Source organism: Leptodactylus fuscus, chromosome 9 (genome assembly GCF_031893055.1).
Source record: "Leptodactylus fuscus isolate aLepFus1 chromosome 9, aLepFus1.hap2, whole genome shotgun sequence".
NCBI classification, from domain to species: Eukaryota; Metazoa; Chordata; class Amphibia; order Anura; family Leptodactylidae; genus Leptodactylus; species Leptodactylus fuscus.
Window position 1 is genome coordinate 22,613,783 of NC_134273.1, and position 21,585 is coordinate 22,635,367.

The 21,585-nt window shown below is 42.4% G+C and overlaps 1 protein-coding gene across 1 annotated transcript in view; it reads left to right on the forward strand.

Moving 5' to 3' along the window:
- BRINP2 (BMP/retinoic acid inducible neural specific 2) overlaps window positions 1-21,585 on the forward strand; it is a 230,714-nt gene that overhangs the window by 54,674 nt on the left and 154,455 nt on the right. The window lies entirely within an intron of this gene.

Sequence of the window (21,585 nt, forward strand, 5' to 3'; positions counted from 1 at the left end):
AAGCTGCATGGAGAAGACTTCTAAAGGTAGGAGAAGAACCAGCGTTGATTGGCCGACTGTATAGCATTCGGCCAATCAATGCTGGTTCTGCATCGAACTTTTACATTTGAACAGCGAGTGGTACTCGATCGAGTCTGAGTATTTTGAATACCGTAGTATTCGATCGAATACCTACTTGATCGAGTACTACTCGCTCATCTCTAGTTATTGTGTATATTTAAAAAATCATATGTTGCAGTTTTCATTGTGGCCACTTAGCCTAAATCTAGGCTGACGCTTCCTTCTCTGTAAAGATCACTTCTTACAAGTTATCTCTTTATTATCAAAGGCAGGATTACAATGAAATATAAAACTTTCATACAGATAACATAGGTTCATCATTTGGAGTCATCTCTAATTTACAGGTTCCTATGGCCTATGTAGCATCGGTGAACAGATAAGGGCAGTATCTCTGGTACGATAGTCCCAAAGCGCGTATGGTATGATACTTGCCTTGGTACTTGTGGAGGGGGACTTGGTGCATGTCTGTACTTTCTTAGACTCTGCAGATTTTTCCTTAGGTTTGCCCAAATGAGAGCACCTGCCAATGAGCAGCTCTTCGTGCTTGTCCATAAAGGACTCCGTTGACTATCAGACCCCCCTTTTATGGCATTTTGGATCAATCCCTATTAGTGCAAAAGAACTTGTTACAATAAATGTTTAACTTGACATCTATTACAACAAGGCAAACGGTCTTGGCCCGTGAGGCTCTAAACAGCTGCCATTTACAATAATATCCCGACCCGAGTAATCAGATCATTACCGGGCCTGCTGGTAAACCCAATTGGAAGATGGCCACAGTCAATATATGTGTAAATTTTTCATGTGATAACTCCATCAGATCCAGGCGGCAGCAGGATGGAACGCACATAACAATGATTCAGATGATTGTCTATGGTCCCATTACCGTATATTGTATAATGCGCTATTATTTACTGCACTACGTGGCAGTTTTTATCAGATAATGTAACTCATGATTCTCCATCCATATAAATGCTGACCGGTGTCGCCAGATACAGTAGCTTTCTATATGATTTGTGAACTGTACAGTTCAGTAATGTTCATATAAAAGTGCTATCATATCGTAGGATAGACCGTAGTGACTTCTGAAATTCTAAATGGTGGAGGTAGGGGTAGTGGGACCCTTAATGATAGCTACCTCTCTTTGAAGTTACCTCTTGGGAGCAATAACAACTAGAGATGAGCGAACAGTAAAATGTTCGAGGTTCGATATTCGTTTCGAGTAACCCCTCAATATTCGACTACTCAAATCGAATATTGAACCCTATTATAGTCTATGGGGTGAAAATGCTCGTTTCAGGGGTAGGCAACGTTCGATCAGATTATACTTACCCAGTCCACGAGTGAGGGTCGGGCTGGATCCTCCGAGAAGTCTTCTCCGTGCAGCGTCCCCGCGGCATCTTCTGGCTCTGAATTCTCTCTGCCAGGCATCGGGCCTGGGCAGAGCCGACTGCGCATGTCCGCACTATAAGCGGGCATGCGCAGTCGGCTCTGCCCAGGCCCGATGCCTGGCAGAGTGAATGAAGAGTCGGAAGACGCCGCGGGGAAGCTGCACGGAGAAGACTTCTAAAGGTAGGAGAAGAACCAGCGTTGATTGGTTGACTGTATAGCATTCGGCCAATCAATGCTGGTTCTGCATCGAACTTTTCCATTCGAATAGCGAGTGGTACTTGATCGAGTACGAGTATTTTGAATACCGTAGTATTCGATCGAATACCCACTCAATCGAGTACTACTCGCTCATCTCCAAAGAGCTAATTTACACATGGACAAAAACAGCAATAGCAACCAAGGCAATAATTCACAAGGGAATAATACGGTTTGGTTTTGGTAACCCTAGCTGCAAGGCTGGGTTGGTATGCTGGGTTCTGGTGGTAGACTCCCTTCATAGGGCCACCATTTCATTAAATGGGTAGACCCTTTAATCCCCTTATATATACTAAAACTTATTATATCATATTAGGATATAACAACCTCTTTCTCCTCTTCCAGCAGCTGTAGTTCCTCTCTCTTTGCCTGCAGGATCTGCATTTTTTCTTTGCACAGCATGCTGTGAGAGGGAGGGGGTGAGAACAGAAATAGCATCGCACCAGGTAGAGCTCTTACAGGAGCTACATGGGCTACCTGATGGAACCAAACACATTTAGACCGTCTTTAAAAAGTTTCTCATAGTGTGTAATTTTTTTTGCAATTCTAACTGATAAATTTGGTCACATGAGATTCTAGCTTTTGCTGGACATCTCGTAGCAATGAAGAGGATCATAGATACATTGATATTATGTTATCTGTCAGACAGGCACCACACTGTTACGGGGTATTCAGTGAATAAGATCTGTTCATGGAAGACGTCTGGCCATTGTTTCCTTCCTGCGAGCCTTCGTAATTTGGAGAGGAATGAGTTAAAGTAATATTTTGACGAATTCTGCAACCCAATAGCATCTGTATCTGTCAACAGGGTTTGGAATATTTAACAAATTTCTAGAGAAACGGGGGCAGACGTGCCATATGTGCAGCATGTGCACAGGGCCTAGCACTATGCTGAAAGATATTATTTCATCTTAAAGGGGTTGTGCAGGATCCATCTAAATTTCTAGAATTTAGATTCATTGCTGTAAGAGCAATAGGGCTATGGAAGTCACTGCCACACGGTGTTGCGATGGTAGATTTATTGTACAAGTTCAAGGGGGAACCGGGACACTTGTGATAGAAGGAAAAATATTAAAGGTTATTGGTATTAGATTTTTGTAGATTAGGTTGATCCAGGGTTTTATACTCATTGCCAGATTTGGAGTCAGGAAGGATCTTTTTTATCGGACATGGGGCAATCGTCATCAGTTCCATGGCTATTTTTGCCTTCCTCTGGATCAACACTGTAGGGATATTGTGCAGACTTGACGGACCGGTGTCTACATCCAACCTCATCTACTATGTATTACCTATTAGATCCTCTGCTACTCCAGCACCTTTACTCTGGTGCCACTATCAGTATTTTGCAATGGCTCAAGACTGATGTCACATTGGTTTACACCAGTGATTGGCTGCAGCAGTCACATATAATATCATGACATCACTGCTCAGTACAGTAAACAAACATTCCCCTGATGAGAACCAAAGCAACAGCACTGGATCAGCAGTGGATGGAACAAGTAAGTAATGCTTTTTTTTAATAATTTTATAGTATTTACACCCATTGACCAGGTTTTGGTTGATCCCTGACAACTAGGGTTGAGCCGATCTTGACTTTTCAGGATCGATTTTAAAATCTGATTTCTGATCATTTTTCATTTAAACCCGATCTCGATCCCAATTCCGATCCCAATGCAAGTCAATGGGATTTTTTTTATTAATTGGAGATCGGATTTTAAAAGCAATCCTATTCACTATACAGCATGGAATCTAACAATTGTTAGAATCCATGCTGTGAAGTGAATCACTAATGTAGCCAGAGGATTTTTTTTTAATCCTCTGGCTACTTAGTCCCCCCTGGTGTCCACTTACCTCCAGAGATGGCTGGTCCTGTGCCCAGTGCCTTCCTTCTTTGCTTTGCTGCCACTCCACGCTGCTCCCTGCCCCCTCCCTGCCAGGTTAGGAGAGTGTGGGCGGTTTAGGAGAGTGTGGGCAGGTACTGGGAGGGGAGACATCATGTCTCCCCGCCCTGTACCCGCCCACACTCTCCTAAGCCACGAGCCCCGCCTACCTAGCGCTTTAAACACTAACCTGGGAGGCGGGGCAGCGAGGCAAGAAGAAGGAGGGCACTGGAGCAGCCATTTCTAGAGGTAAGTAGCTGCTAGAGATGTTAGTTTAGCCTCCCATTAGAATGAATGGAGGCAGCCGGCACGCAGGGGGTTAAGACTGTGTGCCGGCTGCTTCCATTAATTCCTATGGAACTGCAGCGGAGCCTTCACACTGAGTATACAGCGTATACTCAGTGTGAAGGCTAAACAAAGAATTGTGGGAAAAGATAACCTATCTCGATCCCACATAAAAAGATCGTGTTCGGAATTCCGATCACGATTGTGAAATTTTCTTGATCGCCGATCGGAATCCGATCTTTTCTGAACACGATCGCTCAACCCTACTGACAACCCCTTTAAATAGGGCGAACATTCCATTCCACTAGAGGGCGCTCACTTACTAAGGACTGATATAGCTCAGTTTGGATTTAGTGCGAACCCAATAGGCACTGAGCTCCCCAAGTGACAGTCAGAATGATAAAATTGAGAGTAAATCTTGGTATATTGGTATTATATATATATACCCTAACGCGTTTCAATGCTCTCAGATCTATAGAAGTGGACTCTTACTGGACAACTCCGCAGTTGGAGAGTGTATGGCCACCCCATGAGCGCAGCTTTTCTGCATAGTAATGCTCCCGTGCACAACGCCAGGCCAATTCTGAAATACTTGAAATAAATTTACACATAGAAAATAAATTGATAGCCAACAGTGGCGGAGGAAGGAATCGCACAGAAAATGGATGAGTCTTAAACACTACAATTGGAGGAATCTGTCTTCTCTACACATCAATAATTGTCACCCGGTGCTGGCGAGGAAACACTCCGTTCCATCTTGTATCTTGGAATACGTGAGAAGTCCTGGAAGTATTTGCATGCGCACTGAGATATTATATTCTTGGGTGATCAGATCACCTTCACCCTGTGTAAACCTGTCAGTAGCGCGGCACGGAGCGCCCGTCTGTTTAGGATTACTTTATTGTGTGCCGACATATTTGCATTCTTTCTTGCAGTTTGTGCACACTTCCACCAAGGTTAGTAAGATGTGTCCCCGCTCTGGCATTTGTTTTCTCTGACATTGACTTATTAGCTCTTTTCTTACAATCCAGGCTTCACTGACCAGTGTTCAGATGAGTTCTGCCGGGGCTTTCGTACACGTTGCATTGTTGTGTGGGAGATGATGTATTTTTGCTTTTGTTTGTCACCGTTGTTGCTATATAGTGCTGCTCAGTTCCTTATTATGTTACTTGTTCAACATTTTGAATAGAAACATATGTAGTACAGTATCTCAGTGGTTAGCAGTGTTTCCTTGCAGCCAGTTCTTAAATTGGGCCGGAACGCGCCGGAACTCAGCTCCAAAATAATTACAAACTGTCTTTCAGTGTTCCGGTATAAAGAAATCAAAGTTTCGATAATTAAATGTGTCAGAAGCGGAATCCAGAACATAAAAAAACACAATGACTTACCTCTCCTGGATCCAGAAGGCTTCAGGGCAACGTGGTGACTTCCCAGACGTCACGTGAAGACTTCCTTTTAAAGGTCATATTATGGTTTGGCTTTAACCCCAGATCATGTCTCGATTAGAGATGAGCGAGTAGTACTCGATCGAGTAGGTATTCGATCGAATACTACGGTATTCGAAATACTCATACTCGATCGAGTACCACTCACTATTGGAATGTAAAAGTTCGATGCAGAACCAACATTGATTGGCCGAATGCTATACAGTCGGCCAATCAACGCTGGTTCTTCTCCTACCTTTAGAAGTCTTCTCCGTGCAGCTTCCCCGCGGCGTCTTCCGGCTCTTCATTCACTCTGCCAGGCATCGGGCCTGGGCAGAGCCGACTGCGCATGTCCGCTTGTAGTGCGGGCATGCGCAGTCGGCTCTGCCCAGGCCCGATACCTGGCAGAGTGAATTCAGAGCCGGAAGATGCCGTGGGGATGCTGCAAGAAGAAGATTTCTCAGAGGATCCAGACCGACCCTCACTCGTGGACTTGGTAAGTATAATTTGATCGAATGTTGCCTACCCCTGGAACGAGCATTTTCCCCCATAGACTATAATAGGGTTCGATATTTGATTCGAGTAGTCGAGTATTCAGGGGCTACTCAAAATGAATATCGAACCTCGAACATTTTACTGTTCGCTCATCTCTAGTATCTACGTTTCTAGAAAAACAAGCATTGATGTATAAGAAGCTACCTTCCAAAAGGTGGCACTAGAGAGAGTTTAACTTTTTTCATATTCCTTTCCCAGGATTCTTAGCAAAACATATATGGTCTGTAAGACTCTTCACACCTTAAAAGGTTGCTTTCAAAGGCAGTATCCTTAAGAATTCATGTCTTGATCATGTGGGAGAAAAACTGCTGCAAAATGGCCCGCAAAAGCAGTCTCCTTAAAAGGAGTCTATCACTAGAACCCAGCATATCCACCCAGCCAGTCACCTGAACCAGACAATGTTTTCCCCTCCATTGCTGAGATCTTGACAAGACAAGAATGAGCTCTTGTCTTTGGAGCAATGATGGTGTTGCAGCTTATCTCTTTGCTGCAATGGCTACATCCTCATTGCTCTGAACACCTCATTTGCATATTGACCTAAACGGTGCTATCTCATCAATGGAGGAAGCGAATGACTAGGGAAAATCAATATCTGAGTCGGGAGATCCTAAGCTATCTATCTGCAGGACTGGTGTAATATTTTGGGTTCTGGTGACAGACTCCATTTAAGGAGACTCAGTACCCTTCTGACCCACTGTGTGAATACAATGAAAAAGAAAACAGTGATAAAAAAATTTAAATAATAGCTAAATCGCTGTGTCCTCGGAAGGTAGGTATTCGCTCCTAAAACCATTGTCATGGTGAAATGTCAGAAGTTTTGATTGGTGAGGTCCACATGCTGAGACCCCAACTGATCACTAAAGCAAAGGGCAGACATGTTCACCTGTGCTGTGTCCTTTCATTTCTAAATGGCTCTGCTACGCCCTATTTTGAGACTAAAGCCAGTGGTATACAAGAGCGTAGAACATTTCCCAAAAAGGAGTCCATACATTACTTACTAGATCTGAGTTGACCGGGGTCGAGACTCTAAATAGACATGAGTCAGGGTCATTATGCATTATCAAAATATTTCAGGTTCAGCCAAACCCTACATTTTTTGGATTCACCACCCATGAACTATTATTATTTTGGGGGTCTTTTCAGATCCCAGAATATAAGAATGGACGTCCACAGGTTGTGTGAACGAAATAAAAACACCAATACTCATTACTCATACCAATTCCTCACCTCTCCTTTGCATTTGGTCTTCCTTCTTGGTGTCTGATCTTCATTGTCTATTTTGCAGCCTCTTCCATCCTCTTCTAGCATCTTCACCCTCCTTAGGGTCATGTGACGTCTGACGCCCAATCACAGGCTTCAGCAAAGACCTTGGGGCTTGTGACAATAGAGAAGACACTGGCAGAGGCTTCAAGAGCTGATGGGTGAAGACTGGATAATGGGAAAGATGACTGGGTGGTGGAAAGGAAGACCCGATGCCCAGTTTATGTGAGACCCTAGAGCAGGGGGAGGGAACCTTCGGCTCTCCAGCTGCTGTGAAACTACAACTCCTAACATGCTCCATTCACTTCCATGGGAGTTCCAAGAACAGCAGAGCAAGTATGCATGCTGGGAGTTGTAGATTTACAAGAGCTGGAAAGCCGTATGTTCCCTACCCCTGCCCTAGAGTGAAATAATAGAAATCCCTCGCAAAATCATTCCATGAGGTTCACCCATTACTATCTTTACAGGACACCTCGCTTTAGAATCCAGTCCATAACCTTAAGACTATATTGGGACAAAGCAGTCAATGGCTGAGTTATCATAATGGTGACCCACGGTACAACTCTATGGCACAAACAGATGCATTCCAATCCTGTTTACTAGAATTTGCCATAATCTACCAAATTCTAACCTTTGTTTCTCCACTTAGGTCACACCTACAACTACCAGCATGCCCTTTCCATATACGTTGGGCGTTCTACAACATCTGTAGAGCCACAGGTTGGAGACCGCTGCCCTAGCCTATTATTTTTGATCGTGGCGCGGCCAGTAAATCACTCTGTGAATCTCACCGATGCTGATTAAAATACATTGCCGAAAATTGCAATTAATCCCCCCCAAAAAACTGATTAGGTATGAAGGACAAAATGGCTTCTAATGCGTGTAGGCGACAGGTAAATTTAGATTGCTGTTAATCTAGAAGTGGAAGGGTAGCGCGACTTTCTGTACACTCCTCAGTTTTCCTGACAACTCCATAATCATTGTTGTATGACATAATTATATTAATTGAATGGCGCCCACCAGGGGTATAATTTAAACATTATTTTCAGAAGTCTCCTCCGGTGTCACACGGCTTACATTGCCGAGCATGAGATTTCCATTTCTCACAGTAGACTTATATCCTAATTATATTTTATTTGTGCATATATATTTTCTATTAGCTTGTTTGTGCTCGGTTGCTTCAGATGATATTCTTAAGATCCGAGGCGCGCGGAACGTGAAATAATATCTCTTACTAATTAGCGCGTTTGGTGGACTAAATTCATTAAATATTTACCAAATATATAAGTGATAAATAATAGGTTTTTGTTAACATACTGTATTCTCAAGCAATGTTTTATGCATGGCGAGATATATACTTATGTAAATGGAGCAGATTGCATGGGAATACGAGGATTTCACATCCATTAATGATGAATATTGAATGCCGTCTCCCATCATTTTTCATGACGATTTGCCGAAAAGACAAACGCGTTCCTTAACAAATTTGGCTGCTTTTATTTAAACATATATTTATGTGTTGTCACAACACATGGCGACTTCTGCTGTGAGATTGTCACCTTCACACCGGGTATGGCGGATCCGTTAGGACGCTTTCTGAGGATGCAGGAAAATCCGGAGTAGGCACAGAAAGGTGGCGGTGGCGTAGAAGTTCTGGAGCAATGTCTAGAATTGGCACAGGTTTAGCCGAATGACAAGGAAATAACTGAGACTTGGGATACATTGATGTAATGGAGATGACTGTTGGGGTTGAGCCGATCTTGAAATTTCAGGATCGTTTTTAAAATCCAATTTTCGATCATTTTCCAGCCGATCCCGATCGTGAAATTTGCTCGATCGACAATCGGGATCCAATCTTTCTTGATCCCGATCGCTCAACCCTATTATTGATATATACATGAATAGGGTTGAGCCAATCTTGAGATAACCTCTGACCTCGATCCCGCTGGAAAAGATCGGGATCGTGAAATTTACTCGATCGCCGATCGGAATCCTTTCTGATCCCGATCACTCAACCCTACTGACTATTTGACATGGATGTAGCAGAGTTGACTTGGTTAAAATTGATATAGCAGGGTTGGGTGGAGAAACTTGGCAGACAATGATGCTGTAGTACAGAGGGCAATGGTCCTACCATAACAGCTGGACACTACCGCCGCTGTCTGTCCTAAACCCTGGTGAAACTGGACAAGGGACAGCTTGATGGCGGTTAACTTTAAAAACTATAAAAAAAACTGGACAATTCCTTTAATTTGCAACCGTGCGTAGTGTACTAGTAATTCTCCTTGTCCTCTTCTTGCCATCCCTGGATCCTTCCACGTAGAATGGGCAATTTGCAGACAGGGTTTGTTGCATGTTATTGAGCAGAAGGAGCTGAGCAGGTTGATATATAGTATTATGGGGAAAGATTCAGTGTAACTTGTATGGGTGATAGTCCCATGCAGTGCCATCGCCAGTGTATAAACCAGTGCCATAAAGATTCTGTAACACTGGCTGGTAAGCTGAAGACCTGGAAATAAGGAGAGGAGCAGAGCACAATGTGATCCAGGGTAGTATAGAGGACAGTATGGACACTGGCCAGTCCCTGCTAAATATAAAGGGATCAGTGACTAATACACATAGGGACAAGTCCTTCACTATAATCATTTATTCTGAAACTGGAGATAAGATTTAGGCCTGGCCTACCTGCTCACTAGTCTATCTCTAATGCTGGGATCAATGAGCTGACATCAGGATTGATACAATGTTAACCACAGAAATTGAGAGCATTCCACATTGCATGTATAACTTTGTAACACCTAAGGATATACAATAGTACAGCTATGTGATATGAGATATGAATATTGAGATTATGATAGATAGATAGATAGATAGATAGATAGATAGATAGATAGATAGATAGATGATAGATAGATAGATAGATAGATAGATAGATAAGATAAGATAAGATAAGATATAGGTAGATGGATGAGTTGGAGGATGGATAAATATACAAATATATATAGCAGACATGTCCTCACCCCAGTTTCCAGTGAATGCTTTCTTGCAGTGACGTCACTATAAGATTACTAGTGAGGAGACAGTCAGGAGATATATAAAGCGTCTTCTTACTGACTGTGCTATTAGCATCAATGGGAGGTTTCTTCTCTTAGCTCTTTCACATTTCTCTCTTACTAGTATATTTATCTCTATATATAATGCATTGGTATACCGAGGAATAACTGTATATGCCAATACATTGTATGCTGAACTATATACTTATAAGGAGACATCTGGTTCAGTCAATGGGGTGACAGTTTTGCATTATACCATGTTGTAGGATCAATCCCTGCCTTATATACCGGATGGAAGAAATAAGACATAGATTTAAATGGAAGGATATGCTCAGGAGCTTTCTGAAAGAAGTAGTCATTGGAATAAATTCATATCAGTTTTTTTTTAACTACTTTGGACTGCTAGATAGATAGACAGATAGATGATAGATAATAGATAGATAGATAGATAGATAGATAGATAGATAGATAGATAGATAGGAGATGATAGATAGATAGATAGATAGATAGATAGATAGATAATAGATAGATAGATAGATAGATAGATAGATAGATAGATAGATAATAGATAGATAGATAGATAGATAGATAGATAGATAGATAGATAGGAGATGATAGATAGATAGATAGATAGATAGATAGATAGATAGATAATAGATAGATAGATAGATAGATAGATAGATAGATAGGAGATGATAGATAGATAGATAGATAGATAGATAGATAGATAGATAGATAGATAGATAGATATGACATAGATAGGTAGATAGATAGATGATAGATAATAGATAGATAGATAGATAGATAGATAGATAGATATGACATAGATAGATAGATAGGAGATAGATAGATAGATAGATAGATAGATAGATAGATAGGAGATAGATAGATGATAGATAGATAGATAGATAGATAGATAGATAGATAGGAGATAGATAGATAGATAGGAGATAGATAGATGTTAGATAGATAGACAGATGATATATAGATTACAGGTATAAGATAGATAGATAGATAGCTTTGCCACTTTTTGTTAACTCCACGTATAACATGTCAGATTGATTGGACATCCAGGCAAATAACTTTACATTCCCACCCAGTCATTCTGAATGTGAGAAACTTGTCAGACATCTTTATATCTCTTCCATTAAACACATTACTAAATTGATTTTGGCAAATTAGGAATGTCATTCTGCTTCTCCTCGTGAATAGACGTTCCATCTAAGTATTTCTTTCTATAAGCAAATATTTCAGTACTGTGAGAATTTAGACAGTCAAACTTCATTTTTGGTGTTTTTCAGCTATAGGGATGTGTGTGAATCTATCAGTAGGTCGTGTCTGGGTGTCTGGAGGTAATTGGATCAGGGCCATGCTATGCAGATATCTGCTGTAAATTTCTAGCAAAAAAACCCCCCAAAACTAAATGCAATGCTGTGCAAAACAAGTAGAAGGCAATAAATTCATGTGCTGGGTACTTGCAAGAAAATGAATGATTGTGCATACTTTGATGTAATATATAGTAACTGGTATAAAGGAGGGACAGAAGATGCTGGAGGAAGGAAGGAGCTTACAATGGCTGACATGTCTGAGAAATGTCTTTGTTTTTAGAGTTGGTGGGGGTAAACAGTCCTCAATATGTAGTAGTGATAGCCCAGGTCTGGAGAGTTAAGGGGATTAAAGGGGATTTTGAAAACAACCTAAACAGCAGCCAATGTGATAAAAGATAATTTCCATAACTTTAAGTCATTCTCCACTCCTAAGATAAGATAAGATAATCCTTTAATAGTCCCACCATGGGGAAATTCAGTAAAAAATTGGAAAAAGATAAAAAGCAATAAGGATAAAAGAGTCGTGAAACAGCAAGGTATGTCCTAGGGTCTCAGGACCACCAAATGGATAAAAGTGGTGCATGGCATCCATTTGAGTCCAATTAGGAAAAAGGTGGCCATTTGAGTAGCCCCTGTCTTCAGGATATCTATAGGATAAGTAGGGTTGAGCCAATCTTGAGATTTAAGGATCAATTTTAAAATCCGATTTCCGATCGTTTTCCAGCCGATTCCGATCCCAATCATGAAATTTGCTCGAATCCGATCCTTTCCGATCCCTATCGCTCAACTGTAGTCAATGCTTCTCCATGGCAAAAGTCACATTTAAGTTTGAGCCAATCTTGAGATTTCAAAATCCGATTCCTATTATTTTCCAGTTGATCCCGATCGTGAAATTTGCTCGATAGCCGATCGGGATCCGATCTTTTCCGCTCAACCCTAAGGATAAGTCATCAGTATCTGATCTGTGTGGATCTGACACCTGGACCCCAGAAACATCTGCTGATCCTGCCGCCTCCAGGCACCGAAGGGTATAGCACTGTATGGGGAGGGCAGAAGAAGCTCCCATCTAAGTAATAGGCTCCATCCACTGTATGGCATGGGTGCCAGGGAACTGCAACTCCACTTTTATTACTTGAATAGAAGCAGACCTATCCATTGCTGCAGTTTTTGGCCCTTGAAGGCATTCAGATGGGCAGGTCCATCCAGTGTGGAATTGCCATGAGCATCAGAAATTCATTTGGGGCCACAAAACCCCCTTAGAGTTGTGAGCCACAATATAGTTTAATGCAATAAGTGTTTTTTGGCCAAGATGATACTGATAATATTCGTGGGTTCTGGTACCTAGACCCTAGAAACAATCTTTTGTTCTAGGGGCACACCATCACCGGAATCTATACAGGGGAACCAGATGGCTCCATTGACCGTATAGAGATGGTGATGGGGGTACTGCTTTACTGCTCCCATTCATGCGGCAGTACCCTAGTACCACATCTGTACAATGGACCGAACTTTCTGCTTCTAGCTCTGTCCCCTGTGTTGGTTTTGGGACTAGTGGCTCTCTAGACTAACTCATCGATGTAGGGCTCAGTTGTTGGACCTCCACCATTGTGTTACCGATGATGACCAATCTTGAGGATAAGTCAAAAAATGCTTCTAAAAACTTGTTTAAACTTTGCTAAATCTATAACTAAGATTTTGGGAAGTAGGTAAGGACATCATGTACATGTGACACGTCTGTCGTTTTACTCAGACATATTAGGAGCGGTCCAGCTAGTTTTGTATATCTCCAGATGATCCTCCACTTACAACGGCTTATCCGATAACCATTGAACCTCCAGTGTTTGGCCTACAGCTGTGATGAGGACTTGCTGACTGTGAAAAGTCTTCGTATTTAGTCCCATCAACGTCATTATTTCCAGCAACGAAGCGTATGTTCCTCTTTGTTCCTTCTACAGCTAGATTGATGTAAGCACCCTGGCATGAAAATGGTGTCTACTTATGGCCAAGAACCTCTTGTTTACTGCATAACCCATTGCTTTAATAAGTAGTCAGGGGGAAGAGTGATGGGTTTTCTTTGCAGGAGTTCTGGATAGTTGGTTCTATCAGCCATGATGAAGGTTAAAATGAAGAAGAAGAAGAAGGAAAGGACAGGAAAGAATTGTACAAATTGACAAAATTGCCTGACTTATACATTGTGTCAAAGAAATGGTTATTGTAGCCGGGGAGAAATCGCTTGTGGAACACAAGCTCGGAGTACAGTGTATAAAAATAATGGGAACATGTCAGAATAAATGGGATTGTGACAGATGTAAGAGAAGTTGGAAGATTATCACTATAGAGTCCACGTCTCCAATTGTAACGCTGTAATTAACTTAAACGGCAAACAAAGAGAGCGCGTAAAGGATAACTAAACTCGCAAAATTATTTTAATGTGTGTTTCCAAATCTGGTGAAAAATCTAATAGGGCTGTTCGTTTTCATTTGAATGCAGGGTGCAGTTTTTCCTCTTCATTGTTTTCAGTTCCCTGACAGCAGCCTGCTGTTACTGACACTCCATACACCATGCCTTAATATCTCCGGAGCTCTTTGTTTTCTTCCTGACTGCTCACCCTCAACCAATGCGTCAGACCTTACATCCCCAAACTGCTTACAGCACTTTCAGCTTTAGGTACTTGAGAGATCCCCTTATGTGAGGTTGACACAGGGTGTTTGTGTGGCCCTTGTCTGACGGTTCACTATATGAGTGGCCAGGCTTATTATTTTTTTGTTCCAGGGGGGCTAATGGGCACATGTGACATCACCTTGGGGAGCCCTTGAGGATAGAATCCAACTACTAACTATCCTAAAAATGGTTAGCAAGCAGTCCTGGCTTATAGTACATTAGGATAGACATCTTGTGATAGAGTATCACAAAATCATGTAGTTTTGTAAAGCATCCCTGTATGTGTCCAGTCAAGTGTAAAGCAAAGTATGACATGTCTGTACATAACTTAAAGGGATTCTATCCTTAGAATCCCGTTTTTAGCTAAACCCACGTCGGAATAGCCTTAAGAAAGTCTATTTTTCCCCTACCTTTAGACGTCTTCTCCGCACCGCCTTTCGGTATATATTCCTAGTTTCTTTATCATGGTAATGAGTAGGGTTGAGTGATTGGGATCCGATAAGATCAGGATCCGGAAAGATCGGATTCCGATCAGCAATCAAGTAAATTTCACGATCGCGGTCAGAATTCCGATCCCGATCTTTTCCAGCAGGATCGAGGGCGGTGGTTATCCCAAAATCAGCTCAATTCCATAGAGAAGTATTGACTAAGGTTGAGTGATCGGGATTGGAAAAGATCAGATTCCAATCAGCGATCGAGCACATTTCACAATCGCGATTGGGATCAGCTGGAAAATGATCGGAAATCGAATTTTAAAATCAATCGTGAAATCTCAAGATCGGCTCAACCCTAGTAATGAGCTTTCTCGCAGCACTGGAGGTGTCCTCAGCGCTCAAACAGCACTGGGGGCATCCCCTGTTCTGCGAGTAAATTCTCCAGTGCCGCCGCCTTCTTGTTCTCTGCTTCTTCTCTCCTGTTCGGCCACATGAAAATGGTTTCTTGTTATACTCTGTCTGAATACAGCTCTATCCCCTCACCTCTGCTATTCATTCTTCACCACACCTATCTCTTCCACTCTCCCATTCAGCCACAGGAGAATGGTCGATGGACATGGGCAGTGGGCACAGTCGGCCATTTTCCTGAGGCCGAACAGGAGAGGCCACAGTAAAATGGCCAACAGACATGTGAGTTGAAGAACAAGAGATGGAGGAGAAGAACAAGAAGAAGGTGATTCTGGATGATTCTCTCGCAGCACTGGGGGTGCCCCCAGTGTTGTTTGAGTGCTGGGGATGGTCCCCAGTGCTGCGAAGAAATTAATTAGCATATGGACAAAAACTGTGATATATAAGGAATGGTGGCGCAGAGAAGACATCTAAAGATACTGTAAGTAAGGGAAGAATAGACTTTCTTTCCGATATGGGTTTAGCTATAAACTGGATTCTAATGATAGAATCCCTTTAAGAAGTGGCCTTCTTTATGGTCAAAATCTAAGACTATAGCCAAACATTTCTTGGCTTTGAAAAAAACTGACAAATTGGCTCAATTTTAACGCTCATGGTGCATCTATTTTGCATCTGTTCCTTGTCTGTTTGTCCATTTTGCTTCCTTTTTAATGGACTGTTAAAACAATTTAAGATAAATTTTATTAGTCTTTCTTTTACCCAACGCAGTGATCCATTTTTAAGAGCCGTCACTACCATGCAAATCCAATTTCATAGTCATTAAAAAAAGACCCATTGAATCCAACGATGGCCGTGTAGCCGTCAAAAAAGACAAAAACAGACAAAAGACAAGAACATCTTTTTTGATGGACTTGTAAAACTGCAGACAACAAAACGGAAAAACTGATTCACTCTCACAGTTTGTAAAATGGCCGTTTTTCACTTTCCTGTGACTAACCCCTAAGGTGTCCAATGATCCAGCTATTTTTTGTGTTGAATGAACAACTAGAGAAATATATAGTGCCGATCCATATTATTACGACACAATTCATCTAAGTGAGTGTCATTGATACGCTGAGCTCTAGAATACAGATCTGTTTTGTCCTTATGGAAGACAATAAGGTCTAGAAGACAGAGTTATAGTTTAGACCGTATTGACTGATACAAGGATCCATGTTATTTTATATTTTCATTCTTTTTCTTACAAGTATTTTTTTGCTATTATTGTAACGTCCGTATCTGTTCAGGATTTGGCACTATTCTATGGCCATATGATACAATGCAGGAGGTGAGTCTGGCTATGATTTTATGCTTATCGGTTTCTTGTTATACTCTGTCTGAATACAGCTCTATCGCCTCACCTATGCTATTCATCCTCCACCACACCCATCTCTTCCACTGTTTGTGTAAGGGAATTGCTAGGACCGCAATTCCCCAGTAACTGTTTGAACCCTGGGACGGGACACAAGAGACAGTGAGCCCTAAGCTGAAGCCCCAACTTTCCCTTTCTATTGCCAGGCCCTATCCTACGTAATAGGCGGCAACCATGAAGACAGTCCCTTCCTGTGTAGGTGAGACACAAAACGCAGACAAGATGGACAACAACAAAGGAGGTCAGCTAGCCAAGGGTCAGTAACAGTCGAGCGATGCAGTGCCAAATCGGAGTCCAAAGAATAGTCAGTGAGGAAAGACAAAGGTCAAGGATAAGAAAGCAAGAAAAAATAGTGACAGTACGAAGCGAGTATGCACAAGGCAATAGCAAGCATAGGTGTGAATGAGAGCCAAGGTTAAATAGGAAGGAAGAACCCGCCCATGGAGTTGACAGGAAGGCACTGTCAATCACAGGGCAAGGCCAGATTAACCATTAGAGGAGCAGAGACAAACAAGGCAGAAGACAAGTGTGGTGCAAATACAATCATAGCAGTAGAGCCATGTTCACACAGTGCAACCAAAAACTTTAAGCCATGAACCAAACTGCACACGCCTCCTGCGCCGCGGCAGAGGGCGGCGCAAAGACCCGAACAGGCAGAGATGTTACAGTTTGTTTCCCTCTGCTCCTCAAACAGTGAAACTCAGCCTTGCTTTTGTAATTGACATCCTTCCTTTCCAATCAATCCTGGGGCCGATTCCTGACATCCTATATATAGTTCACTAACCCACACCTGAGTGCTTGCCATTAGTCTCTGTGGATATGCTTGCGGTTTTCCCCTGTACCTCTGTTTTGCAGACCTTCTTTTGTTCCTGACGCCTGACTGTTCAGACCCTTACCTGTTCTCCTTTATTTGTCTTGTGTTTGCACTTGTGACATAGGAAGGGACCGTCACCCAGTTGTCCTCTGCCGCTTAGGATAGCTGAGGCAAACAGGCAGGGACTTCGTGTGGGTCTAGTATTAGGGCTCACTGTCCTTGTCTTCCTTTGTTCTTCTTGTCCTTGTCTTGCTAATTGGTTTTGTAACGACTATGGTGCATTTTATAGGATCACGTTAATGGATGATTTATCACCCGTGTTTTGTAGTATTTGCTATTTGACTAATTGAAGTAGCAGCCTTAATAACCACAGGATTGATATATTTGCATCACTTTATGTTGCTATTTACTTGGGATTAATGCAATTTGTATGCAAACCTGTTCCACTAAATGTGTACGTTGATGGTCTTCGCGGAACGGGTGTGCGTGGCACAGCGCAACTCCACTAGATGATGGGACATTATTGTACCCTGACTGTATATAAAGGGAATCTTGGCTGACCATGACAAGCTGCTTTTCAATCCTATATGGAAGATGAAAAAGGGATTAAAAGTAGTATAATGTCATAAACATAGGATTAAAGGAGCAGCGTGCACACAATATAGAGGGCTAGATATGGCTGAAAGACCAGGATCAAATCTAGAAAATGGAACCCATATTATGTTATAAAATATTACATTTTTCTGAAACACTTGTCGAAACCCAGAACACATTTCCAGCCGCCGTAGCTCAATGTACATCAATAGACCAATTTCAATGTGCTGAGGATACACACAGGGCTGTCCTGAGAATAAGCCATTAATTAGAAAGGCTGACTAGATGGACCGACGGGTCTTTATCTGCCGTCAACATACTGTCCTATGTAAATCCATAATCTGTACAGAGCGCGCCGGTGTCCTTGTAGATTGCAGGCCCATCACTTGGGTCTCTGTGTTATCACTGGTCCAGAGTAAGACTGAATTAACAAGTGGTGACCCTCTAATTTCCAAGGAACGGGATTTATGCAAGGTTTAGTACCATGTAATAGGGTCTTGTTTTCATTAATTTTTCCCATTGTTCTCATGTGTTCGGTTATTTCTGCTGAATTCTGAACTGAATACAGATGTAGCACTATAACGTTTCTCGGTGAAGCAGAGGTGAGTTTGTCATCGGAATACTTTGCACCATATTAAGTCCCTCAAGCTTTAGGGACTTGGGTTCCTTATGTGCTTTGTCAGTGGTTTTAATGGCTGGACGTGATGTCATTGCCTAAGAAGAGGAAGTAGAGCTCAATACCAAGATTCCTAAATCTGTAGAGTTAACCAGTCCTTGGAGTGACTGATACCTCTGCACCCCCTATAGCTATGACTCTGCTATTTGTATTAAATATATTGCATCTTCCAACCTTTTTAATGGAAATAGAGATTTCATTGTAAGCCCAACAATTTGCAATAACTGTCAAGACATTAGACCATATAAATCAATGCAATTGCTCCATTGTTCTTGTATAGGTCAGTACTGTGCCGAACTCATCACAATGCATGCTGGGTGATGATGGATACGGTGTTCACTGCACCAAAGTTACAAACTGTAATATGACCCAGTTCCTACTGACTTTAAAGGGAAAGTCAACCTTAAAGGAACTTTGTTAACAGATTTGACTCCTTAAAGCTAAGGCCACATGTTTCGAAAAATATGCTTTTTTTGTTGCAGATTTTGCTGCGTTTTTTTGGGTCGAAGCCAGGAATGGATTGAGCGGAAGGTAGAAGTATAAGAGCCCTCTTTGAAGTTGACTTCCTATTTCAAGTCAATGGGAATTGGGATATAATATAATATGTGATATGTGATTTCGGAACAGCTACTGACCTATACAAGAACAATGGTGCAATTGCATTATTTGCATTCCAACATCTCATTGAGGTCCTACTAGATTAAGGATTTCTGTCTGAAGGGCCCAAACAGCGCTATGCCAGGGCCCCGGGCGGGGGTGGGGGGGCGGCATTTTTGCTGGACTGGCTTAGCATCACCATCTCAGCAGCCCGGCACGGGAAGCGAGTGGGGGATTGGGGAGGCCCTGTGGATGCAGTGCTGCTCCAGCGGCCTCCCCTCACGCTTAGCAGAGAGCAGGTCCTCTCCCTACCTGCTCTCTGCCTGCTAACGCCGCCCTATCCGCCCCGCCCCCTCCGCCCCACCCAATCCGCTCCGCCCCCTCCGCTCTGCTTTCTGTCGTCCGTCTCAGGCAGCAAAAAAGCTAGGTTCACCCATGGGCCCAAATCATAGTGCCCTGTAATGTGCCTAATGTTTCCATATTGGACCATGTCAATGGTGAACTAGTGGTTTCAGAACCCTAGTGGTGGAAATGTCCGAATAGCACCAGCGTGCACACCCTTCCTGGCACGTAGGATTCTGACTCTTTGCTCCACAACCTTGGTAATGATGGAGGATTCTTATGTTTGATCCTTACCATAGTACCATATAGTGTATGCACATTTATAGACTTATCTTCCAAGATAATTAGAATACAGATATCTAAATTGTAGATTTCCTTGGAGAGGAATCCATCCCTTGAACATAACATTGTGAAATCAGTATACAGTACATGTAGTAGACTATTACCTATATGTATAGAGGATAAGAGAAATAATATCTCCTGATATCTTATTCTCCTATTACTCCGGCTATGTGCTTAGATTTATGGCATGTGGGCCATGTTTTTAGATTATTTCTACATGTGCAGGCAGAAATTTGCACTTGGTAAGGTCCTTGGAATAATTTGCTTCTCATTTTTCTTAGTCACCGTTTATAGTATGGTAATGCATAGCACTGGTTGATACATCAAAGTCATGTTGGATGAAAATGAGTGTAATTATGTGCCCGGGAAAGCACATTTTCTCACCTGTATCTGCCCAGATACTTGACAGTTCTAGAACATTCCATGGATGACTTGGAATTTTTTTTTACATAAGATAGGGAGTATTGTTCTGTAGGTATACATACCGATATTCATACCTGTCAGCACGCCTGATATGTCTGTTTTAAACAGTCGAATTCATGGTAAAAAAAAAAATCGAGATTTTTTTTTTCTTAAAAGCCTAGGTTGTGCCGTTATTACTGCTGGAAATTTGTCAATGAATTGGGTGTTAATGCGGCAGCCATAGTGGGAAGGATCTTAACCAGATACTTCTATGCTCCTCCTGGGCTGGTGCTTGTTGGTGGTTGGAGAACGAATGATGGTAGGAGCAAGAATGAGACACAGGAGGCAGGGCTTGTGTTCAAGGCAAATAAAATACCCCCAAGGCCCGATTCACATCTGCATTCGGGCCATTCCGTTCCCGTATCAGCATGAAATATGTGGAGAGAAAAGTCCATTAAGCAGCACTTTTTTTCTCTGAATTTTTCGTGTGCAAACCAAGCGGAAACCACACAAACCCCATTATAGTTTATGGGGTCTGTGGGTTTCCTTAGGTAATCAGCTTTTTTATCTGGATAGGTTTCCATTCAGGGAATCCCAAAGTGGACTCCCCAAATGGAAACCCGAACTGGGCCTTAAACAGCTTCTTGTAGATGACTTTTCTTCCATTTGGAGGAGATATTCTGGTCTGGCTTTAAACTCAGGTCATGTCTTTACTAGAGATGAGCGAGTAGTTAAATACTCGATATTCGTTTCGAGTAGCCCCTCAATATTCGACTACTCGAATCGACTATCGAATCCTATTATACTCTATGGGGGGAAAATGCTCGTTTCAGGGGTAGGCAACGTTAGATCAAATTGAACTTACCAAGTCCACGAGTGAGGGTCGGGCTGGATTCTCCGAGAAGTCTTCTCCATGCAGCGTCCCCGCGGCGTCTTCTGGCTCTGAATTCACTCTGCCAGGCATCGGGCCTGGGCAGAGCCGACTGCGCATGCCCGCACTACAAGAAAATGGCCGCTTAAGTGGCCATTTTCTTGTAGCGTGGGGATGCGCAGTTGGCTCTGCCCAGGCCCGATGCCTAGCAGAGTGAATTCAGAGCCGGAAGACGCCGCAGGGACGCTGCACAGAGAAGACTTCTAAAGGTAGGAGAAGAACCAGCATTGATTGGCTGACTGTATAGCATTCGGCCAATCAACACTGGTTCTGCATCAAATTTTTCCATTCGAATAGCGAGTGGTACTCGATCGAGTACGAGTATTTCGAATACCGTAGTATTGGATCGAACACCTACTCGATCGAATACTACTCGCTCATCTCTAGTCTTTACGTTTCATGAAAGCCAAACTCTGACCTATAGAGAGCTACTGTCTTCCTTTTTCGGTTAAGTAAAACTTACTTGCATATTCTTTCCTAC